The sequence below is a fragment of the Camelus dromedarius genome, chromosome 18, assembly GCF_036321535.1.
Source record: "Camelus dromedarius isolate mCamDro1 chromosome 18, mCamDro1.pat, whole genome shotgun sequence".
Lineage (NCBI taxonomy): Eukaryota > Metazoa > Chordata > Mammalia > Artiodactyla > Camelidae > Camelus > Camelus dromedarius.
Window position 1 is genome coordinate 45,950,393 of NC_087453.1, and position 23,823 is coordinate 45,974,215.

Genomic DNA, 23,823 nt, shown 5'->3' on the forward strand with positions numbered 1-23,823 from the left:
CAAACGGGCACTTCCAAATTAGCTCAAAGTATCCAAATCCAAAGAAGAGAGAAAACACAGAGTCAAACGCAGAGGTGCTAACTTGTAAGTATGCTGTTTCTACTCTCTGGGGATGGAGGTTGGATAAGGGAAAGGGTCCATTTTCGTCTGTTTCAATGTTCCTGTTCAGTTTGCACCTGTAAACTTCTTTGCAGGTTTCTTTCCCTTTGTTTTTTTCTGTGCCCCTCCACCCCCCCCCAAAGTAAAAATATCCAGCTTAGGGTATCCCTACAACGATCAAAAAGAAGAGAAAGAAAACAGCCCCCAAATCCAGATATTTCTAGCCACCCGAAATGGGTCTTTTTGTTGTTCTTTGAAAAATATAACCTGCTCAAGGAATATGAAATAGAAGCAGAGATCAGGTGAAAATGGTAGTTTCTCTTGAAAAATACAAAACCGTAGGTAAGCTGATTTAAAAAAAAAAAAACAAACTTTGCTATCCTTTGGTTTGTAAATTTACCTGCATAGTGAAGAATTTCGACATTGTGAACTTTCCACTGAATGCTGAACACGACAAAGAATAAGACAAAAGAAGCGTGCAAAAGCATATCGACTAAATTTTGGAAAAAGCCCTGAAGTTAAAAAAAAAAAAAAAAAAAAAGCAACAACAGGGAAAGGAAGATGCAGTTTTCAAGTTTTCCCGGAGACCAGGGCAGAAGAAAACAAGGAGAGAACTTTCTTAAGCAAGATTTTATTGTTTACAAAAGAAGAACAGAATTGTGAGAACAATTCCAGTTTAACCCAAGAGCCCATAAGACCTAGTAAATAGCACATATCTCGAAGGGAAGGACATTTAGCCATTTCTTTTCTTGTTTGGCTTCAGCCCTTTTGTTGGAGTGTCTTGTGTGGTTTTGCTCTTAATTGTTTTATTCGCTGTTTTGTTCATTTCAGTGAGTTTTCAAAGGGTGGGGGGAACGGGGCCAGGAAGAGACCAAAATGGTCACCTATGGGAAGAACGAGTCAACCAGGCAAGTGTGTAGAATACTAGTGAATTGTAATTCCCTAAAGAAAAAAAGAAAAGTTACCATGATTGTTTACAGATGTTAGTTTGACTTAGCAAGATTAAATTGCTACAGTTTTTAACACGATGATACCTTTCCAGGTCTTTCCGGAGCTTGAGACAGTCAGGCTAGGTCTTCATCCTCACCAGTGCTGCAGTTGCCTACCTAATTTTTTTTTAAATTGGCGAGACACAAAAAGCATTTATGTATGTATTTAAGTGATTGCTGGAATCTTGAGAGCTGCAGTTTGGCTTTTAAGTTTTGGTTTAATTCAAACTGTATTGTTTACTTGATTTGCTTAAATAACAGTAGGAAATCTTCCACGTCAAACTTTCCTCAGAGACAACAGGGTAAGTAAAAATAGTTGTTATAACACATCTTTGGGTATAAACGTCATTTATGATCCACGGTATTTTATTTTTCAAGTTCAAACATGTTTCAGAAATGAGACCTATTATCATAATCTTCATGGTGATTAGTTATCCAAACTGCAGAAGTGTTCACAATGACAGGTTTTCCCCAGGCAGTCGTTGTCATTTACTCTGCTTTCAGGCTGTACATTTTATCTCATGTAATATGTTTATAGAACTTCAGGGTAGCAGTTCACATCGAGTGGTTAAGCTACGAGTTGTTGCTTATTTTGTTTTTCGGTTGCAGTGGGCCCTGCTGCAGCCCATTTCCATCTGGAAAGCCCCCACCTTTAAATAAAAAAGCCGTTTATCGTATCCGGAGGCTCCCTGCAGTCGCCTTCTGGCCACTTGGGAACTTGCCACCCTAAATCACACTCCTTTCCTGGAAGTGGTCAGTTTGGGGCAAAACCCCACAAGCTTTAGCATCTCTCCCTGTCACTTGTCTGTGTCCTGTTCCAGAAATTATGTGTCTTCATGCTGGAAACACTGCTTGGATGTGTGCAGATGATTCTGAAAATAGACGTCGCCTAGAAGAGGTATATGAACATCTATATACAGACAGAAATGAGAACCAGTCAGTTGATGTTCCATTAAAACTTGTTATCAAATTCATTTCACATTATTGTCTGCCTGAATTTTGTATGAAAATACATACTCAGCAGGTTCTTGAATACTGTTGACTGCATTGGATTTCACAGGAAACGTATTTCTGAGGAATGTTTTCTTGTTGGGTTTTTTCTTTCCGTAAAAACAATGCTGGCACTCAGCAAAAAAATACAAACGCTCAAAGAGAATACAGTGAGCTGTCCCTCCCCTTCCCGCCCTCCAGCCTCCCAGCTGCCCTCCTCAGAGGCACTGGTAGCTGTTTCTTCTGGGGTGTCTGTACGTCTGGAAGCGTGCTGCCATTACACGAGGGGTGGCAGGCTCCATATGGTTTGATCCCTTGCTTTTTTCATAGTTTAGGTTTTTGTAATTTTATGTATCACACTTACCACTGAAAACTTAATAAATGGGCTGAGACAGATAGAGAAAAATTTCCTAAACATTCAGTAGACTCTTTTGGCTTTCTGACAAAAATGTGGTATTTACTGAAAATTTCTGATGTGTTAATTAACCTTAGGGCCAAAAATATTTGGCAAAAACAGTTGTGAAGTAGAAGCTTTCCCCAGATATAGGATTTGCTGTTGTCAGACAGAAGCTCAGAGAAAGGGGCGTGAGAGATGTTGAGAAACCAGCCAGTTGCTGAAAGGGGAACGTTATTTTTCTAGGGTAGCAAACAGATTTCTAACGTCTTAAGACAAACAGTATTTGAAAATATAACTTTCTGCTTGACACTCAAAAAGATAGATGCCTTTCAGAAACAAGACACTTAATTATACTTGTGATTAGTTTAAAATAGTTGTGAAATAATTTGATTAATAAAATTCTCATTTTGAAGAAGTAGCTTTAAAATACTGGCGTTACAGTGGGGAAGGAATAAAAGGAAACATATCAGGATACCAGTATCTTGTAGCAACATTTGAGAATATAAAGAGGAAGCAAAACTGCTATAGAGATGAAAGAAGGTTTTAAAAAGTCATTTTTTAAATGTTTGCCGATTTCACCAGTTTCTAAAATTTGGTTCTCATTTTGTTGTCGTCCTCCTGTGGCGTCTTGGTTTTAAATGTTCACTTCAGTTATTTGAGTCTCTTGGGATAACTTTACACCTTGTGTGTATGACGTCCTTCCTTCTTCCCCCTCCCCTGGGAGCAGATTTTCACAGACCCAGAGAGTCCCGCCAGGCTTCGCTCTCAGCCCCCCGGTCGGTCGCTGCTCCCTGCGCACTGAATCATGGCCGGGCCGGGCCAGGGCAAGTGGGGCCGGGAGGACAGGAGAAGGAGGCTGGAGAACTTGGTGCCCCCACCTCTTCCTTTCGTAATTTTTCACAAAATGCAAACTCCTTGCATTTTAACTCTTACTTTAAAAATGATAATCTGATAATCAGATTTTTAGAGTGAAGATAGTTTCCTGACCAGTGGATGTATTTTAAATTAACATGATGATTAGCACAACGTGAGAGTAAACGGTAGGCGTTAAAGACATGATTTTTGTTGGAATCATAATAATAGCGAGGTCCAATTAAGTGATTCCTAAAAACAAGGACAAAAACTAGAAGCCCCCCTTCTAGGGCCGCTGGCACCTCTGGTTTTTCAGTCTCAGTAGGAGACAGCATTCAGCTGCACCAGGGGAGTGAAAATTCAAAAATCGGCCAGTGTGGCACGGCTCTCGCAGCCCAGGATGATGGGCTTGGGCTGGAAACTCAAGTTTTTCCGTCTTTTAAAAATGACTTTCAGAGCGAGCATTGAAACACATGACATGGGAAGCGAGGGCAGTGCTGAGGTCTGCTTCTTACTGTGAATAACAAGTTTACTCGTGTGTCTTGCTTCTGTAGACGTTTAAACTTTCTGGAATATAATAGCATTTCCCCTGAACAACACCTGACATTTTTTACACGCCTTCGCATGTCATTAAATGTCTCTTTTCTAGGAAAAAAGAATCCTTTGAATTTTAAGCAAAATTGTATTTCTGTTTATTAGTTTGTGTGAGGAGAGCTAGTCATTCTAAAGGTTGTACCGGAGCTCTGTGCACAGCTGACTGGAGTGAATATACAGAGCTTTAAAAAATATATACTTTTGTAACTTTTGTCTCACATGCACTCAACTTATCCAAATCTAAGAGGCTCATTGAATTTAATGCAAAGTCTCTTTTTCTCCAAGTCCCATTAAACACGTATCACCTGACCTTTACAGGTGACTTTGTCATTATCAAGGGAGGGATCCGTTCTGACACCTGAGTCAGGTCATCGGGTTAATTGTTGCTAGCGCTTACTTTGAAGGAGAAACTTCAATTTTAGGCATTTTGATAAAGTATTTGTTGCATTTATTAATAAAGTTTTACTATATGCACTTTGTAAGAACTAGGGCGGTGCTGACAGCTGGCGCGTGCTGCAGGGCTGGGGCCGTGCTTGAAGCAACAGGCTAGTGTTCACTGCGTGAGGCAGCATCAGTTCTGGTAGATTTTAAACAGTTTTAATTGTTGATTCAATAATTTGCACTACAAAGCTTGATATGAAATGATTTCGTTAAGCTACTTTATACAGAGATTGAGTGCCCTGAGAGAGAAAACCTACCTCATAGGGTTTCCTTTAAAAAAATAAATAAATACCTAGGAAAATGGTCTTAAATCACAACACACCTGTCAGATGGGCTTGAAAATTATTAATTATTGCTTCAAAATACCCAGCTTGTAAAGGAAACTAGTAATGAGATCTGACTCTTCAGTAAACCCAGTGCTTATTAAGTTTTTAAAAATTAGGTACTAAATTTGATCTTCTAACTGTGTAGGGAATCCCACAGCGGTGGTACTGAAAAGGTGATTCCGATGAGGTGTTTGCTTTTAGAAGCCGTGGAAGTTTCACTTTGTGGAAAGGGCCACAAGCCACAAGCTATTGGAATTTGGCCAAAAACACCAAATAATAATTTCTTGAGAAATCAGCCCCGGCTTGAGTGAAAGCAGCTTCTCATTGGCATACAGTATGTCCCTAACATCAATAACTATCTAATGGAAGAAACATGGAACATTCGGAGTAGACCATCTCTTCCAAAATAAAAAGCATGTATGAATATGCAGAATCAGCTTGAAAAAAACGAACACAACTAACTTACCTACGAGAATAAATGGAAGCCTTTCAGCGGCTGAAAGATTTTTCACAATTACACGATGAAAACATTTAAATCAAATTTGTAATTGTTTGAAGCCCACTTCTTGACAGGATAAATAAGCCTTGAGCCGTGGAGGGCGCGTTGGGGTGAATGCTGCGCACAAGTTGTCCCAGGAATCGGGATGGAGAGCGTTACAGGGTAATGGCTTTGACTTGTGTTTCACGTGCTCACTGTTACAAAGCCGTCTGGAAGATCTGAATGAATACTGCTTCACGTACGAAGTTTTAGTTTTCCATAAATAGTCTGCTGTGTGTGATGGTTTCTTCTAGAAAAGCAGTCTTTCTCTAGAATAGTCAGTGGTAGTAGTGCCCATGTGGTCACGCTGCCGTCGGGGACATAACTGACGGCAGACGCCTTGACGCAGCTCTTATGGCCGATTCACAGAGACTAAAGGGGCGATGGGAATGGCGGTTTAGGAACTGTTTTCCAGAGACACCAGAGGATCGAAAAGAAACATGCGGCTCCAGTGGCCTCTAAAATCACTTTCACACAAACGCCGGGTTTAGTAGATTCAAGTGTTGTTTACGTGCTCTGCTCATGAGAAAAAATATTTGTGTGGCATAAAGAGATGCCTTGGCCATGGATCTTAAAGGAGCAGATCAGAGTGTTCTGTACCCGTTTCAAGAGGAGAAAAGGGGAAGGTTCTGTCTGTTCAGGGTTCCATACGTGCCTGCGTTTAGCTACACAGGTGAACACGCATGAAAACCAAACACGGCTCATACCCGAGGACGTCTAGTCCCAGCCGTCCTTAGCTCTGTGTGTGCGTATGGGCTGCCACCCTTCCACGTATCAGGCAGTGAGCTGTGTCTCTCTCATGTGCATATTTTGACTTAGAGACTCAGTGGGAATTAATTACATGATGCAAAAATAGAAAAGCTTAGTTGTACATTTATACTTCTACCTTGATTCATAAAGGACGTGAGGCAGTTTGTAAGTAAGTATATTTGTGTACTTTAAACAGTTAGTAAGAATCAGGACCTCGTAAATAAGGATCTTATAAATGTGAAAAGTTAAGATATGGGTGAAAAAAAATCAGCTCTGCAGGCCCCAGAGCCGACCAGGTCCTGCAGCTGAACTCAGACCTGGCTCTAAGCGCCCCAGGGGTCAGCTCAAAAAGCCAGTTACACGTCCCTTATTTTTAGGGAACACAAAACCAAACCCAACCCAACCCTGATTCCTCAGGAAAAGAAGCACTTCCAACACTAAGGTCTGAAAGAAATTGCTCACAGGGGGCTTCACGTAGGAAACACTGAATACGCACTTCTTACTGGTTCTCTGGAAGATGGAGTTAGTATTTGCTGACGCTGGCTTGTCACAGTGGCCGTTCCTCAAACACTTGAGCCCTCGGTGCCGAATCAGCTCAGTTACGGTAGCTCTGGGGACGGCGGCCTAAATGATGTGTGTGACCTTCTGATATTCCAGGAATGAATTCCATGCTTTTCAAAGAAACTTCATAAAAATCACAGCATCGTGACAGTTTGGTTACCAGAAGGTTCTTGTGCTGAAGCTGACTGTGTCACTCCAGCTGGCACGGGTCAGTCCCGGTTCAACCCTCTGATGCCGCACTGCGGCTCTGGTCTCCCTCTAAATATAAGGAGATACTATAGTAATCATATTATCACACTTACGTTTCCTTCTTTTCATACTAAAGGTCCCCTGGGACAAAACGATCTGTGATGAACACACACAATCATTAACCAAGAATGTGTCAAGAAATTCCTAATTGCTTAAGAGTGTCCAGTGCTGCAGAAAATTGGGAAGGGAGTCCCTCTGATACCAGGAAGAGGAAACTTATTCTTGGCATCTGCATCCTGAACTTGAAGTGGTACCTTTAAATTATATGCAGGTATGTATGTGTATTACTGTATGTGTTATTTTAAATTGTATGTACATGTGCACATACACTTGTGAATATATATGCATATATATGCAGGCCGGGTTCTAAACATTTGACTTGCTAATGAACTTTTTAGAACATGTCCCACTTGTAAGGCAGAGATGAGGCTAAAATCCTGAAACCGCTGTCATTAATCTTTTACTCATGTGCGAAGTGCATTCATGGACTTCAGGTGTTTGTCTCATTTGATAGTTATAACAGAGGAGAGCTTAACAGGGATTCAAGTGAAAAAAGATTCTTTTTTTCCAGTTTCAGTGAGAAATACTTGGCATACAGCACCGTGTATGTGCAAGGTGTGCAGCAGAGTGATTTACACACATCGTGAAGTCATTCTCAGAGTAAGTTCAGTGAACATCCATTAGCTCATACAGGTACAAAATTAAAGAAATAGAAAACATTTTTTTCCTGTGATGAGAACTCTTAGGATTTACTGTCAACCCCGTTCATATAGAGCAGAGAGCAGTGTTAGTTCCATGTATCATGTTGTATGTTATGTCCCACGTGTTCACCCTGTAACTGGAAGTTTGTACCTTTTGACTGCCTTCATCTAATTCCTTCCCCTGCCTCTGGTAACCACAAATCTGGTCTCTTTTTCTGTGTGTTTTTTTTTGAAGTGTAACTGACCTACAACACTGTGTTAGTCCCTGTTACACAGCGTAGTGACTCGATATTCCCGTACATTTCAAATTGATCATCCCGATAATGCTTGTTACGATGTGTCACCACACAGACACTGCGTCGTTATTACCTGTGTTCCCCACACTGTGCGCTTCGTCCCTGGGATGCCTTCATTCTGCAGCTGGAAGTTCGTACCTCTTAATCTCCCCCACCTGGCAAACACCTGCTTATTCTCTGTACCTATAACTCTGTAACTCTGTTTATGTTTTGTGATGGTTGTTCATTTGTGGCTTTTTTTTAAGATTCCACATAGAAATAAAATCATATAGTATTTGTTTTTCTCTATCTGACTTATTTCACTTAGCGTGATACCCTCTAGGGACAACCATTCTGTTATAAATGCCAAGATTTCATTATTTTTTATGGCTGAGTAATATTCTACCGTGTAAGCGTGCCACACCCTCTTCATCCGTTCATCTGTTAATGAGCACCCGCGTCGCTTCCGTACCTTGGCTGTTGTAAGTGATTCTGCAAGGAATATGGGGATGCATATTTCTTTCCTAATGAAAAAATATGCTGGAAGGGAGTGGGAAAGGGTCTCAGAGACGTTTGTGTAGACGGCTTCCCTGCGTCTCTGCAGCATTTATGTGACATTTGAGTAGCGACTGGTGATGAAACCGTCCCTACATTGTCAGACGCATCACTGACATTTTGATGGCTGTCTACACAGTTTAAAAACCTTACTCTTCAGCTGGATGCTTGTTTTGTACACATTCTCTTTGTAAAAACAGCAGAATATTTGGACATTTCTACTGGCCGTAAGCAGTTAACAGAGCAGTGATAAAAAGTTTCTTTCCTGCAATTACTACAGTAATTTCTTCAGCGAAATTAATATATTTTCTCAAAGTTATGTGAATCTTTGGCTTGTAGATTATAGGCATGATCGATCATCTCAATGTTATTAAAAATACTGAAGTAATAAATAGAAGCTTCTTGCAAAACAATTCAAAGTAATATTGAGGTATGTTAGAGCAGTTCTGTCTGCTAGAATTACAACGTGAACCACACAGTCTAAATTTTTTTAGTAGCTACATTAAACAAAGTAAAAAGAAACAGGTGAGATTAAATAAACACGTAACCCAATATATTGAAATATTATCTGTAGCTCTGGGGTGGGAACCAGCAAGCAATGGCCTCCCGGCCAAGTTCAACCAGGCAGCTGCTCTACGGCCCAGGAGCTAGGGATGGTTTCGACATTTAAATGGCTGAGAAATCAAATGAATAATATTTTGTGACGTGTAAAATTGTGTGAAATTCGCATTTCAGCTGTCATAAATAAAATGTCATTGAACGTAGCCACACACCTCTGTCAGTGGCGGAGTCGAGAAGTCGTGAGCGAGGCCGCGTGGCCCACAAGCCTGGAGTGTTTACTTGCTGCACTTTTACAGGAGATGTTGGTCGGCCTCAGTCCGGGTGACAGTGAAAGTCACCTGTACAAATGCCCGGTCCCACACCCATCTCCAGAAGTGACCGCTTTATAGGCTTTCTACTTCATATACACACACACACACACACATACACATACACGCACACACACACATTCTGCTAGATCTGTGTGTGTGTGTGTACACACACACACACATATGCACACACACACACATATATGCACACATACACACACATGTATTCTATATGAATATACATATTTTCTGTAGTTTTATTCTTTATGTACCCACAACTTATATTCACACTTAATGAACATAATGGCGTCACCACACATATGTGCTGGTGTCTTACCTGTGTCTCAGGTCGGCTTCCACACCGGTGCTGGCACACGTGCTCCACGTCGGTGCAGGTGCCGCCACGTCCGCGCACGACAGTGCTCGTCGTCCTTTCTAATGATCACACTATTTATGTTCCATGATGTGGTTTTACTGCACGTCGTTTTGTCAGCCCCCCGTTAATGAGTTTAGGCTCTTTCCTCTCCTCCCCTCCCCTGCCCTCTGTGCCCCCACTTCCTCTCTCCCCCTATTACAAACAGGGCTGCTCTGATCATACATGCAGATCTGAGTGTATCGGTACAAATATTTCTGCAGGATAGATTTCTAGAAGTACAATTGGATCAAAGGGTAAGTTTATTATGTCTTTTGGTGGAAGTTGCCAAATTACCCTCCCAAAAAAACTGCATCAGTTTACGTGTCAGCAGTGTGTGATGTACCCTTTTCTCCCTGCATCTCTCACCAGTGCTGGATAATCCTTTAAAAAGTTTTTTTTTTTACCAGTCTGGTTCAGTTTTCTGTACTTAACAGTATTTTAAAAAATATACTTCTATTTACCAAAGCACTGTTGCTCATTTAAAAAACCAAGAAAGAAAAGAAAATTAACCAAGAAATATATAAAGTGTGAGGGGAAGATCCTCTGAAATCACGTTCAGAAATAAGCACTCTTAAGTAAGCTTTCAGGCTGGAAAGTTTGGCTTCGGACTCTGTCGCATTTGCCTTTGCGTCTCTGTTTCTTTTCTTTGAGAGGAAGATGGCTTAGTAAGAAGCAATCATGCTTTAGAATTAGACTTCAGTCGACTCCTACTCTATCAAACTGTAAAATCTGATGGCAAATTTTACTTAATCTTTCTGAACTCAGTTTTCCCATCTGTGAAAGTGTGGAGGTCAGACTCAACAGGTTTAAGTAATAGATGGAATCACGTATCGTAAGTGTTCCATAAAGTGCTTGCTTTCCTTATTGCTTCCTTCCTTTTGTTCTCACCGCTTTCTCCCTGAGAACAATGCAGAGACGTATTTCCTAATACACCATGTTCTATTGCAGAGGCTGGCAACCCACCACGTGTCGAGGTGGCTGAGAATAACGTTAGTAATGGTGATGGATGTGGACTTGCGGATTGAAGGGTTTATGCCTTCGAGGGCGGAGCCATGCCACCGTCTCCTGACACCTCCCTTCAGCCAGTCTCCGCTGTCCCATGACATCCTGTGTCGATAACGTCACCTTCCCTTCGGGGAAAACGTGACTCTTCGGGAACAGAGGAAGTCAACGGCATAACCCCTGGAATCGACCAAACGGGAAAGTTCCTTGTGCAGATAACTGACCTTGGGGAAGTCGTATGGCAGCGTCCAGACACCCTGAAGGCTGTGTCCTGGAAAGCCCCGTGTGGGGCCCCCACAGTAAGCAGCACGGCACGTGCTGCTAAAGGTGAGCTCTGCAAGCAGCGCGGTGCCTCGCACGTGAGTCACCCGGTGTCGTTTGGCTGCTAAACTAACAGCCGCAGAACCTGCGTCTGGGGGTGGGGGGTGGCTCTCAGCCTCTCCCACAGCCGCGTGGGTGTCGCTCTGTCCGCTCGGCCCCTCTGCCAGTGATCGCTTGTGGGTCGCCCCCACCTCCTAGGCTGCAGACACAGAGAGGAAGGATCTGTCCTCACGAAGCCCACCTGGCAGGGGCAGGAAGCGGGAGGAAAGAGAGGAGTGGGCCAACAGTCACGATTTATGTTAGAAGGGGCCGTGGTGGTCATGCCTGAGGGGCATGGAGGGACAAAGGGCGGTGGAGGATCAGGGAAGGAGACCTGGCTGAAGTGGTACTGGGGTGAATTGTGTGGATCAGGGAGGTGGGAGGTGGAAACGACACCTCAGACAGAAGAGCAGCTTCAGAGGCACAGACGCAGTTCCCGTCCATGAGCTGTTAGCGAATGTTTACCATGTGCCGGGACCCAGAAGGCACGGCGCGCTCAGCGGACGGCTACACGTGCCTGGAGCGCGAGGCGCAAGCTGGGGACTAGCGGCAGGTGGGCCTGGGGGGCTTGGCAGGCCCCCCAGGTCGTTACGAACCTTGTATATGGTGCTAAATAACTTGGGCTTTGTCCATAGAGAGCGAGAAGGCTGGCTTCAGGCTTTAGAAGCATCAGTGTGGTGAGTGAATTCAGGAACACCGTGCTGGAGACAGCGCATCCAGCTAGGAGGCCGCTGTGAACGTCCATTCAGGAATGCGGGCTCGAGCTGAAGTGGCATCCGTGGAGATGGAGCAGGACAGAAATGAGGGTTCAGGGGTGGGACAGGTGGACCTGGGCGTCGCCATGCCCCTCGTCCCCTTGAGCCGTTCGTCTCAGTGACTTAGCAGGTTAAGAAAATACCCAGCCTGGCGGAGAAACTCATGCCCCCGGTTTGCGTTTAAATGCGTACTGTGTGATTTACAACGACTTGCCTTACGTGAGGAGGGGGTTTATTTGAATGATCCTGGGGTTGGTCTCACAGACCAGAGAAGGACAGACACGCAGCTGATGCCAGGGACCAGTGAAGCCGGAAAGTCCTGTCCCCGCACATCGGCCTCCTGCCTTCCCTTCGCGTGCCGGTCGCGCTCCTGCTGCCGCACGCCAGTGGCCTCCGCGCGGCCAGTTGCCGGCGGCTTCTGCGCCTCCCGCTCCGCGCTGTCCCCCTGGGAGAGCGGCTTCCGCTCCGCTCCTGAGAAGGGCTGACGGGCTCGGCTCGGGACAAGCGCCAGCCCGCTCTGGCCACGGTTCCACGATGGGCAGTCACCCGTGGTTCGAGATGTGTGTGTCTCAGCAGGCTGGACAGAGGGCAGCTCCCTGTGGAGGGAGGGCCAGGACGCACAAAGCGTGGCCACCGAAGCCTCCCTGCTGCGTCCGGCACCTGCACCCGGTACCTTCCCTCTGGTTTCTGTGCTGCGGCTGATGCCACCGACCACCTTCGCTTTCTGGAAAGCTTCTTCCTTAGTTCTGTTGCTGCCTCCCCTCCGACTCCATGCTCCTTCTGTGGTCCCGAGGCTGGGTCCTCTTCCTCTTCTTGCCCCTTCCAGTTGATGTTCCAGATGATGTTCAAAACTCCGCCCTTGATAGTCTGTGAGCAGATTGCAGACTTTGGTGGGTAGATCTCAAGCTGGGTGCTGCCCCCCCCCCCCTTTGTTCAACACCCAGCAGGGAGAGGACGAGTGCAGTGGCAGGGCCGCTCCTCCACTTCCCGCCGGGCGCCTTACCACCAGCTCACAGCTCTGTTACCTCATGGCTTAGAGGAAGCACAGAGCCAGTCTTTGGTGGAAGGACTCAGTTCCCCTGCTCTTCACTCAGAGCATCCGTTGTTCTGATGGCGTTAGCAACACCTCTCTGTGGATGACTATCCCCTGACCACCCTACTTCCAGGGTACATCCCGTGATCTGGTCGGGATGGTTTTGTAATTCCATGGACACGCCAAGAAGAGTCTGGTTCTCCATCCTTGTGCCTGTCCTCCTCCTAACAGTTCACGAACCGTTCACGCATCAGGGCCCAGCGTAAACGCTCTCTTCCACAGAGATGGTCCCGGCCACTCCAGCCCTTTTAAGCTCTCTCTCTCCCCTGGTGCCCTGCTCCAACTTACAGTTGCTAGAACATGATTAGACCCATTAGTTACATTTATCAATTTTTTGTTGTTATTTTGTCCTTGTTGGAGAGCATCATGTGGAAAGGACTGGACTCTTTTGCTCTGATGAGATCTATTTGGCATGTAACATTGTATCGGTGTGATGTACCCGGTTTCCAGCGTGGTGATTTGATACCTGTACCTGTTGTGAACTGGTCACCACACATCACTGCACATAGTTACAAATGTTGTTTTTTCTTCTGGTGAGAACTTTGAAGATCTAATCTCTTAGCAACTTTCAAATATACAATATGGAATTGTTAACTATAGTCACTGTTCTGTCAGTTACACCCCCAGGACTTATGTACTTTATGACCAGAAGTTTGCACATTTTGTTCACCTTTACAGGTTTCCTCCCACCCCACCTCAGCAACCACTAGTCTGTTGTCTGCACTGATGCATTTTTTGTTTATTGTCTTTAGATTCCACATGTAAATGAGATCATATAGTATTTGTCTTTCTCTGTCTGAATTATTTCACTTAGCACAATGCCCTCAAGGTCCATTCATGTTGTTGAAAATGGCAGGATTGCCATCTCTTTATGGCTGAATAATGTTCGCGCACGCGTGTGTGTATTACGTTTTCTTTACCTATTTATCTCTTGTTATCCAAGCACATTCTTTCCATGTCTTGGCTGTTGTAGATAATGCTGCAGTGAACACGAGGCTCTGGATTTCTTGAGTTACTGATTTCGTTTCCTTCGGATAAATACCCAGAGGCAGAGTTGCTGGATCATATGACAGTCCTAGTTTTAAGTTTTCTGAGGAATCTTCATACTGTTTTCCGTAGTGACTGGACCAATTCACATCCCCACCAGCAGTGCACAAGGGTTTCCTTTTTCCACATCCTGCACAACACTTATTATTTCTTGTCTTTTTGATAATAGCTGTTCTTACTGGTACCTCATGGTTACGACTTGTATTTCCCTGATGATTAGTGATGTTGAGCACCTTTTTATGTACATGCTGGTCATTTGCATGGATTCTGATGCCAGCTCTCATACTAACTAGGGATATAAAACTGGGCAAGTGGCTGACCTCTTTCGGGTGGTTTCCACATGTGTAGAATGAAGGGCACTGACCTGGCTCTGGAAAATATCACAGATTTATTCCATAGGAATTCAAAATTCCTGTAAAGCAAACTGCAGCACAAGCAAGGTTAAAAGACACACGGCTGTGAAAATGTGTGTAACGTGTATGCGCAGAATCAGTATTGCTGCTATAAAAGTGCCTTCAAACAAAAAAGCCAGTGGAAAGTGAGTAGTTCACAAAAGAAATAACATAGCTGTTAATAACTCCCTAAAAGGATGCTCATTCCACAGTAGTTTTAGGGACTTGAAAATTAAAACAGCTATGAAAAAGCCATTTCTCTCCCCCACAATTCTATCTAGAGCTGGAGAATATAGGACCACAAAGGTACATTGCTGATGAGAGTATAAAGCAATATGGCTTTTTGGTCTCAAAATGTTAAAAATACTTCCTGATCTATCCAATTCTTCTCCGGGACTGTAGTCTGCAAAAATTCAGATAGATCTATAGGATCTGTCTGTCTGTGTCCTTGGAAGGAATCTGTATCTTACTGATAGCAGCACATTATTATAAATAACGAGTTCCCATCAATACGAAAGTGCTAGGTAGTCACTGAAAAGAGGGAGGGAGGGTTGCGTTCAGCTGAACTCATAAGGATGAACAGACATCACTGATTCTGCAAGTTGCAAGAACATGATCCCATTTTGTAACAAGTATTATGTATTTATTGTTATTTTTCATAGAAGTATAGTTGATTTACAATGTTGTGTTAGTTTCAGGTGTACAGCAAAGTGACTCATATATATATATACATATATATATTCTTTTTCTTCTCTCTCTATATACATATATATATATTCTTTTTCAGATTGTTTTCCATTATAGATTACAAGATATTGAATATAGTTCCCTGTGCTCTACAGTAGGTCCTTGTTATTTATCTATTTTATATACAGCAGTGTGTATCTGTTAATCCCAAACTCCTAATTTATCCCCTTCCCCCTTTACCCTTTGGTAACCATAGTTTGTTTTCTATGTCTGTGAGTCTGTTTCTGGTTTGTAAATAAATTCATTTATATTATTTTTTTAAATATCCCATATATAAATAATATCATATGATATTTGGTTTTGTTTGACTTACTTTGCTTAATAAGATAATCTCTAGGTCCATCCATGTTGCTGCAAATGGCATTATTTCATTCTTTTTTATGGCCGAGTAATATTCCATTGCACTATATATCACATTTTTTTAATTCTTATTTTTTATGGAAATGTAGTCGATTTACAATGTTAGTTTCAGGTATACAGCAAATCAATTCAGTTATAAATACATGTAGATACATTTTTTTCAGATTCTTTTCCATTACGGCTCATTACAAGAAGTTGAATCTCATTCCCTGGGCTCCACAGTAGGTCCTTGCTGTTTATCTGTTTTATATATAGCAGTGTTACACCACATCTTCTTTATCCAGTCATCTGTTGATGGACATTTAAGTTGCTTCCATAGGTTGTCTGTTGTAACTAATGCTGCTCTGAACATTGTGGTGCATGTATTTTTTCAAATTACTGTTTTCATTTTCTTCAGATGTACACCCAGGAATGGTAGTTCTAGGTTTAGTTTTCTGAGGAACCTCCATCCTGTTTTCCACAGTGGCTGCACCAGTTTACATTCACACCAACAGTGTGCAAAGGTTTCCTTTCCTCCACATCCTTGCCAAAATTTTTTATTTATGGTCTTCTTAATGAGAGACATTCTGACAGGTGTGAGGCTAGATCTCATTGTGGTTTTGTACTGTATTTTTCTGAGAATTAATGATGTTGAGCATCTTTTCATGAGCTTATAGCCATCTGTATGTCTTCTTTGGAAAATGTCTCTTCAGGTCTTCTGCCCATTTTTTTTTTTTAATTTTTAAAAGTTAAAAGTCTTTATTTAGAAATATATTCAAATGATTATTATCTGCCCATTTTTAAATTGAGTTTGTTTTTTGATATTGAGTTGTATGAGCGGTTTATATATCTTGCATATTAACCCTGCATCCCTCATGTCCTTGGCAGCTATTTCCCCCATGCAGCAGGTTGTCTTTTCATTTTGTTGATGGTTTCCTTTACTGTGCAAAAGTTTTACAGCATCAAAAGGTCTACTGGTGAAAATTTTATATATGTAGGCAGATCTTAATTCAATAGAAGAGACTTCTGGCAAAATTGTTCAACAATATTGGGCATATGGGTGGTAGTTCATGAATTTGGAAGTCCATGCCTAAGTGTGACTTGATTTGAGAATCCACTCAGGTTTTCCTGCTCCGCTGGGTGAGCCTATAAAAGCAGAAGCTAAGCGACAACTCTTCAGGTGCTGGCGATAAAGGCTAAGGTATCTTGGATGAGAGGTGGCACTGTATGCCTTCCAATGTGGAGATTCGCTGATTCTCAGACAATGTATCCATCAAGCCTCTGCAGAGCGAAGAGTCCACTTCTCTTCCAGATTTTTGTGTGAGTAGTGTTTAAATCCATCTGCGCACTTTTGATGGTGACGGCCTAGAGGAAGCTGAGTGTCATAAACCCAGGTCCCGCTTTAGGCGGGGAGTCCTCTGCAGCAGGAGGTTGTCACGAGCCAGCAGCCCAGCCTGGCGCTGTGCGCCTGGGACCCCGGTGGGCAAGCTTACCTCTGCGTGTGGTGCTGCGGTGACCCTGCTAACAATATGCCCGTGAGGCAGGCAACACAAGATGCTTTGTGCACCGGCTCCTGTGAAGTGACTTTCCCCTCATGCAGGAACTTACGTGCAGGAAAGAGATGGGCTCAAGATGTCTTAAAATTTATTGCCATTGCTGGGAAACTGCTGTGTGCATCAGGCTTGCCGAAAATCCAAAACTTGTGTGAGTGTGCCTGCTTTGTATTGCTTTTGTGCCAAAAGCTCTATTGTCAGTGATAAAGGAGAGAAAGACCTTGGTTGCTTGTTTTGCATCTTACTGTTTTATTCTGAAGAAACATTTATATTCCCAAATGTTAAAAAATAAACAAATCTTTTAATAGTTGTTCTCAAGTGCTAAGAAATGTCAATTTGAAATAACAATGTTTCTGAATTTTATATAATTCATGGTTTCTAAACCCTGTACAATTCATGGCTTTTTTCCCTCTAATCAACTCAAGATATATTTATGACATATTTTATGTGTTTTAGGGACCACTTAAGTTGACTTCAATATATGTCCTAAAGAGTTGAGCCTAGAATATTTAGGTTTTTGCCCAAGTCGCTTTTGATGGTTAATGGCAGAGTTGATTGGTTTTACGTAAACTGATCCTTTCTTAGCACTCAAAATTCTAAAAATTTTAGAATTAAAGTGTAACTTACATGCATTAAAATTCACCCTTTTTAGTGTTCAATTCTGTGAACTTTGACAAATGCATACAGTCATGTAACTACCACTACAATCAAAATAGAGAATATTTCCATTAACCCAAAATAATTCAACTGTGCCATTTTAAATATTTAGATTTTACTTTTAGGTCTATGATTTACTTTATGTCAGTTTTTGTGAGGATGTGAGGAGGTGAGGATCTACTTATTTCCTGCCTTCCTTCCTTCTCTCTCTCTCCCTCCCTACTTCCTTTCTACCTTCCTTTCTTTCAAATGGATATCCAGTTACTCAAGGACCACTTATTAAATTGCCTTTTTGTTCTTACTGAAAATTAATTCACCATATTCGTGTGTATCTAAAATTTCTGAGCTCTCACTTCTATTTCATTGATCTGTATGCCTATAACTCTCACAAATTTTAAACTCATTAGGGTGATTATATATATACATATGCTTTTTAAAATGTCTTGGGCAAGTGTAACTCGTTGACATGTACATTTCAGAGCTAAAATACAGAGATTACGTTCGGATCAACACCTTCGGTACTTACATCCTGAAACCAATTACGTTGCCAGGATAATGAAGTGAAAGTGTTAACATGTTTAAACCTGTCATGTGAAAATGTTCCGGGTAGCACAGTGAAGCCATTTTTGTTATCCTGGTTGTCTTTGGTCCCAGAACTTCTTTCTAGTTTCTAGAAAGTCTGTTTCAATATTAAAAGCATTCAAGAATAAAATGTTACAAAGAAAGTAGAACGATTCCTTTCTCTGAACTTACAGTAAAAGTCTCTTTGCTTTTGTCCAGCTTCATCTTGTCTGGCCGGGGTTTAAATCGCAGAGGGCACATCAGGGCTGGGAGGGCCCACAGTCACTCTGCGACGAAGGAGGCGAGAATGCACGATGGAGAAAAGACAGTCTCTTCAGTCAGTGGTGCTGGGAGAGCGGGGCCGCTGCCTGTGAAAGACTGAAGTGAGAACAGTCTCTAACACCAGACACAAAAGTAACCTCAGAGTGGATTAAAGGCCTAAATGTGAGGCCTGATACTGTAAAAATCTAGAGGAAAACAGAGGCTGAACACTTTAGCATAAATCACAGCAATATTTTTTTTCAAATCAGCTCCCAGAATAATGGAAATGAAAGGAAAAGTAAACAAATGGGAACTAATGAATCTTAAAAACTTTTGTATGGCTAAGTTAGATACCATTAACAAAATGAAAAGACAACCTACAGAATGGAAGAAAATATTTGCCAATGACGCAACCAACGAGGGACTAATTTGCAAAATATATAAATAGCTCATACAGCTTAATATCAGACAACAAGCAACCCAATCAAAAAATGGGCAGAAGCCCTATTTAGACGTTTCTCCAAAGAAATCCAGGTGGCCAACAGGCACATGAAAAGATGCTCAACATCGCTAATTATTAGAGAAATGCAAATCAAAACTACAGTGGGGTATCACCTCACACCAGTCAGAATGGCCAACATTATAAAGGCTACAAACGATAGATGCTGAAGAGGGTTCCCACCTACACTGCTGGTGGGAATGTAGATTGGTGCAGCCACTGTGGACGACAGTATAGAGAATCCTCAAAAACCTTAAAATGGACTTACCAGATGACCCAGCAATCCCACCCCGGGCATCTATCCAGAGAACACCGTAATTCAAAAAGACACATGTACCTTAATGCTCATAGCAGCACTATTTCCAATAGCCAAGACACGGAAGCAACCTAAATGTCCATCGGCAGATGACTGGATAAAGAAGCTGTGGTGTATTTATACAGTAGAACACTACTCAGCCATAGTAAAGAATAAAGTAACGCCATTTACAGCAACATAGATGGACCTCGAGATTGTCATTCTAAGTGAAGTAAGTCAGACAGAGAAAGAAAAATACCATATAATATCACTTATATCTAGAATCTAAAAAAAAAAAAAAAAGACACCAATGAACGTATTTATAAAACAGAAACAGACTCACAGACATAGAGAACAAACTTATGGTTACCAGTGGGGGAAGGAGGTAGAAAGGGGTAACTTGGGAGCTTGAGATTTGCAGATACTATTCTATATAAACTAGATAAACAACAAGTTTATACTGTAGAGCACAGGGAACTATATTCAATATCTTACAGTAACCTACAACGAAAAGGAGTAGGAAGAGGAATGTATGTATGCACATGTATGACTGAAGCATGATGCTGCACGCCAGGAACTGATGCAACACTGTAAACTGATGATGCTTCAATTAAAAAAAGAAAAAAAGTTTGGGAGGATCCCAGCTTCCCCCTTGCCTACATTCAAAGCAAGACTTCTTTGGTTTCTTTGACAGGAGCAGTATTCTGTCAGATACTTTGTTTCTGAAGAACTCTCTCTCCAAGCCCACGTTTAGCTGTAGGTAGACTTCGTCTGTGTTGTCGCAGGTGAAGGGGGTGCAGGGAGCAAGGGACGGAGCCCCCACCACCAAAGCCTGTGCTGGGTGCACTCCCAGGGGCTGGGGTTCTAAGCGAGCCACTGCCTCCTGGGGACTCCACGGCTGCGGGAGGGAGAGGGGCGCGAGGGGAGGTTTTGCCTTGACCGGGGAACCGCGGTCTGTCCTCCTCTCTTCCTCTGTGACTGCTGTCCTCTAGCTGCCGTCGGGCCGGCTTCCTGCAGCCGTGGACACGTTGCCCTCCGCCCGGACGCTGGATGAGCGTGGCAGCGCACAGGCCGCAGCGCCCTCGCGGTCCGCACCACGCACACGACATTCGCTCATCTCTAAGGGTCGCACGAGGTTGCCTCCACCAGACTGTGGTGGTCCCTGCTTGCCAAAGCCTGTCTCTCTGTCTTCCAGCCGACAGCCTGCAGGGCGTGCCTCGGAAGGGCCTCCGCCCCACCTGCCCCGCCGCTCCCAGCAGGCAAGCCAGCGCCCTTTTCTTGATGGCGGGTCCCTCCCTCCCTCGTAAAGTGAGTAGTCCCCCGGGCCATCCCCTCTTCTAGGTCAAAGCCAACTCACGAAGCCAGTCTTGGGGTTTACCGAGCTCCTGAGCACTGTGTAACACCCCCAGCCCCACCGCACCCCAGTGTCACAGCAGACCCTTTCCTCTCCCCTTCCTGGAGGGCGCTACAGCCGGGAGTACCTAGCCGGGCGCGCGGGGGGGGGGGTTTTGCCTGAACACGCATCTGAGCCTCCTGATCCAGCCCCCCCACCCCCCCGGTGCTCGTGGCTCCTTGCTGGCGGGGGCTGCTGTCACTAGCAGACGTCGCTCTCTCCCCGTCCTGACCCGGCACTTGGAGCAGCAGGCATCTGGGGCCAGGGGGGCAGCTGATGCTCCCTGCAGGCTTCCTCACCCCACTTCGCTTTCCACATTTCAGTCTTCTGGGAAGGCACCTGTGTGCGAAGGACCCCAGGCCTTCAGCCGTGCCTCTCCTTGCCCTCTTTCCCAAAGCGTGACTCCCAGGGTCAGCCATCTAAAACTCTGGTCTGTGGTCCCCTAGGTTCTTTTATGAATGTTTAGAAAACGTGCATGGGGTGCCAGCACCCAGACCGAAGTCTTCTTTGTCCACTCCTGTGCTGACGGCGCTTTCCACGCCGGAAGCGGCGTGCGGCTCCGCGGCTCACGGCCCCAGGCCTCCCTGGCCGATGTGCGCGTGGCGCCGGCTCCGCGGGCAGCACTGCCGTGGGCGGCGCTGGGCGCTGGCGGCTCGGGGCGGGTCCCCGGCGGCGGCGGCGGCGGCGGAGCCCGCGCGGTCTGCGCTGCGGCTCACGCTGCCCTTCAGAGAAGCGGCTCGGTCTGTGCTGCCGGCAGCACCCACGGGGCGCCTGTCACCTGCGCTGGTCAGCACCGGGCTCTTCCGCGCCTGCGCCTGCCCCAGGCCACGCCCAGGGCAGGGCAGACGGAGGGCTGCGGCGGCTCGGTTCGCGCCTCTTCCATTGCTAGCGGGGTGGAGTAGCGGTTCGCGGGCGGCGTGGGCACTTGGCTGCTCGCGGCTTTCTTCTGCTGGAGCGTTCGTCGGATTTGCCGCAGCTCTCTGCGCGGCAAAGGCACTAGCTCGCCGCCTTGTGTGTATACTGCAGGCGCTCCCTCGATGGCCGTTCGGCTTTTAATTTTGCTTCTGTTGTCTTTTGCCAAGTGGACTTAGTTTTTGTACAGTCAGAGGTGCTGGTGTTTCCCTTTGTGACTTCCGGCTTCTCACTCTTCCCCACACGAAGATCGTAAAAACGTTCACGTGTATTTATCGCTACTAATGAGCTTTTAAAAACCTTCTAAGCGTGGAGACCCTGTCTTGTTAAAGGCAGGGCTATTGCAGGGTGACTCCCTGCTGAATGGGGGAGGCTAGGTGGACTGACTTCTCGATGGGTCGGGTGACACAGACCCTCACGAGCAGCCCAGGAGTGGAGCAGACCCCAGGGCCCAGCCGGGCGGCACGGGCCGAGTCTGCACGGCTGTGAGCACCGTGGGCCCCCATGTCCCTCAAGTACACAGAGGGCAGAGCCTGCGAGCCTCTTACTATGAAGCTGGACAAATGTTTGTTTCCAGCCTTGACCTTGATTTGCTAGCTTTACGATTTTTAGGCTACTAACCAGTTGGCCTAGATTTTTCTGTACGAGGGGAAGGAAGCCTGGCTAAGCGGCATGTTATCAGTTACTGTCGCAGAGTGGACACCCACTCCAGCTTGTTTCAGTGCCACACACACACACACCAAGAGGGTAGGAAAAGTTTAATTACGTACATAATAGGCAGTCTTTGGGGAGAGGTGGGCAGGCACGCAGCGGGGTCCGAAATGGCTGCAGAGAGTGAGGAGAGGGAAGAGGGTCCCTGCGTGTGGGCAGGGCCCTGCCTGGCCTCAGTCTTCCTCTGGTGCCAGCGGAGGGAGCACCCACCCGGACGTGGGCAAGGGGGCGGAGGAAGGGGTGTGGCTTGAAGGCTGAGAGCAGTCAGAGTCCCACTGAAACCCCTAGTCCCTGAACGGTGACGTCTGCGTGTCCTTGGGCTCCTGGAGCGCTGGGAGTGGCAGCACCTTTGCAGATGGAAGCGCTCACCCCACACATGCAGGCTCACACGCACAGGTGTTGCTGCAGCTGCTGATGGCCAGAGACAAACCACAGCCAAAGGCCTTTGAAAACTAAACCTGTGTGTGTCAGGAGCCGCAGAGCGCCGTGTGGTGGGTGCCGACCACGCCTCAGGTTGCTTGACGGCGCAGTCTTTAAAGCGGACTTTGAATGACTCCTCAGCCACGCTGACTCCTTAGACTCCTCTGACGATCGGGCCTCAGTCTGAGTGTTTCCCTTACGTGGTGATGTGTAGTTGCTCATGTCCTGTGAATCAGATGTCAGCAGTGCCTTTGTTTCTAGAATGCTGTGTGTCAAAGCTTGGGCAAACTGTTCCCTTTTGTGAAAAGTACATTTGTGGATATGTGATTTGCTCATTTCCTCCTGAAATCACTCCATCCTTTAAGTAATTTCATTCCCTCTCTTCAGGCGGCAGTAACTGCCCTTGGCTGCTTGCTTTTCAGACGTTCGGCTTTCTCAGTGACCACTGTCAGTGATGCAAATGGACATAGTGGGGCATTTATTTATCAGATATTCTTGCCTTTGTTGACAGTATAAATGGCCATTTGATTTCAGTGGTTCTTTGACTTACATTAGTCGCATGTATCTTTGTGAACATATTTAGCTCTGAGATAAATCTGGCTTCATGTCCAATAAATAAATTCCAAGGCCTGAATGACTGGTTGAGAAAACTGGAGAATCAAGTATTACTCATTTTCCCACCACTTACTGCTAGGCGATGTGGTTAATTTCCACCTTCTGTCAAAGCCTGTCATAGACCAGGCTCTCGGCCCTAAGTGCCATTTGTAGCTGTTTCTTTTTAAGGAGTCACTTCTCTCTCCTTTTGTTTCCATGTCACTGCATCTTCTTTAGTGCTTTGATCCGTGCTTCCAACGTGGGTTTTTACTGCATGGACAAACAGTTTGCTTTCTTTTTCAAGGTATTACTCAAGTGCCTTTCGCTGCGTAAGTCCTTTTTATCCCACTTTCCTGCTTATTGGAATTCCAAACCAGAGATTTCTGCGAGAGCAGCAGGCGTGTCCCCCTGGGGTCAAGTTCACGGAGGTGAGTAGTTTCTCTGCTAGACATATTTGGCAGATACAAAAAGTGTTAATATAGAAACCTCAGAAGTTAAAAGTGGGGAAATAATGGTCCTCGGTCCAGTTTTCCTGAAAAATGTTGAGTAACTTCACTTAAAATGGGGCAATAATCTTCTAATCAAAAGAGTGATGTTGGCTTCCTGCACTTAAAACCAGAAACTTGACAGT

At 44.8% G+C, this 23,823-nt stretch overlaps 1 long non-coding RNA gene across 1 annotated transcript; it reads left to right on the forward strand.

Annotated features, from left to right (window-relative positions):
- Positions 1-23,532, forward strand: LOC135323406 (uncharacterized). The gene is made up of 4 exons (XR_010384994.1): positions 1-84; positions 6,863-7,057; positions 10,550-10,930; positions 23,497-23,532. It is a non-coding gene; the product is annotated as an uncharacterized LOC135323406 (long non-coding RNA).
- Positions 23,533-23,823: the final 291 nt, after the last annotated feature.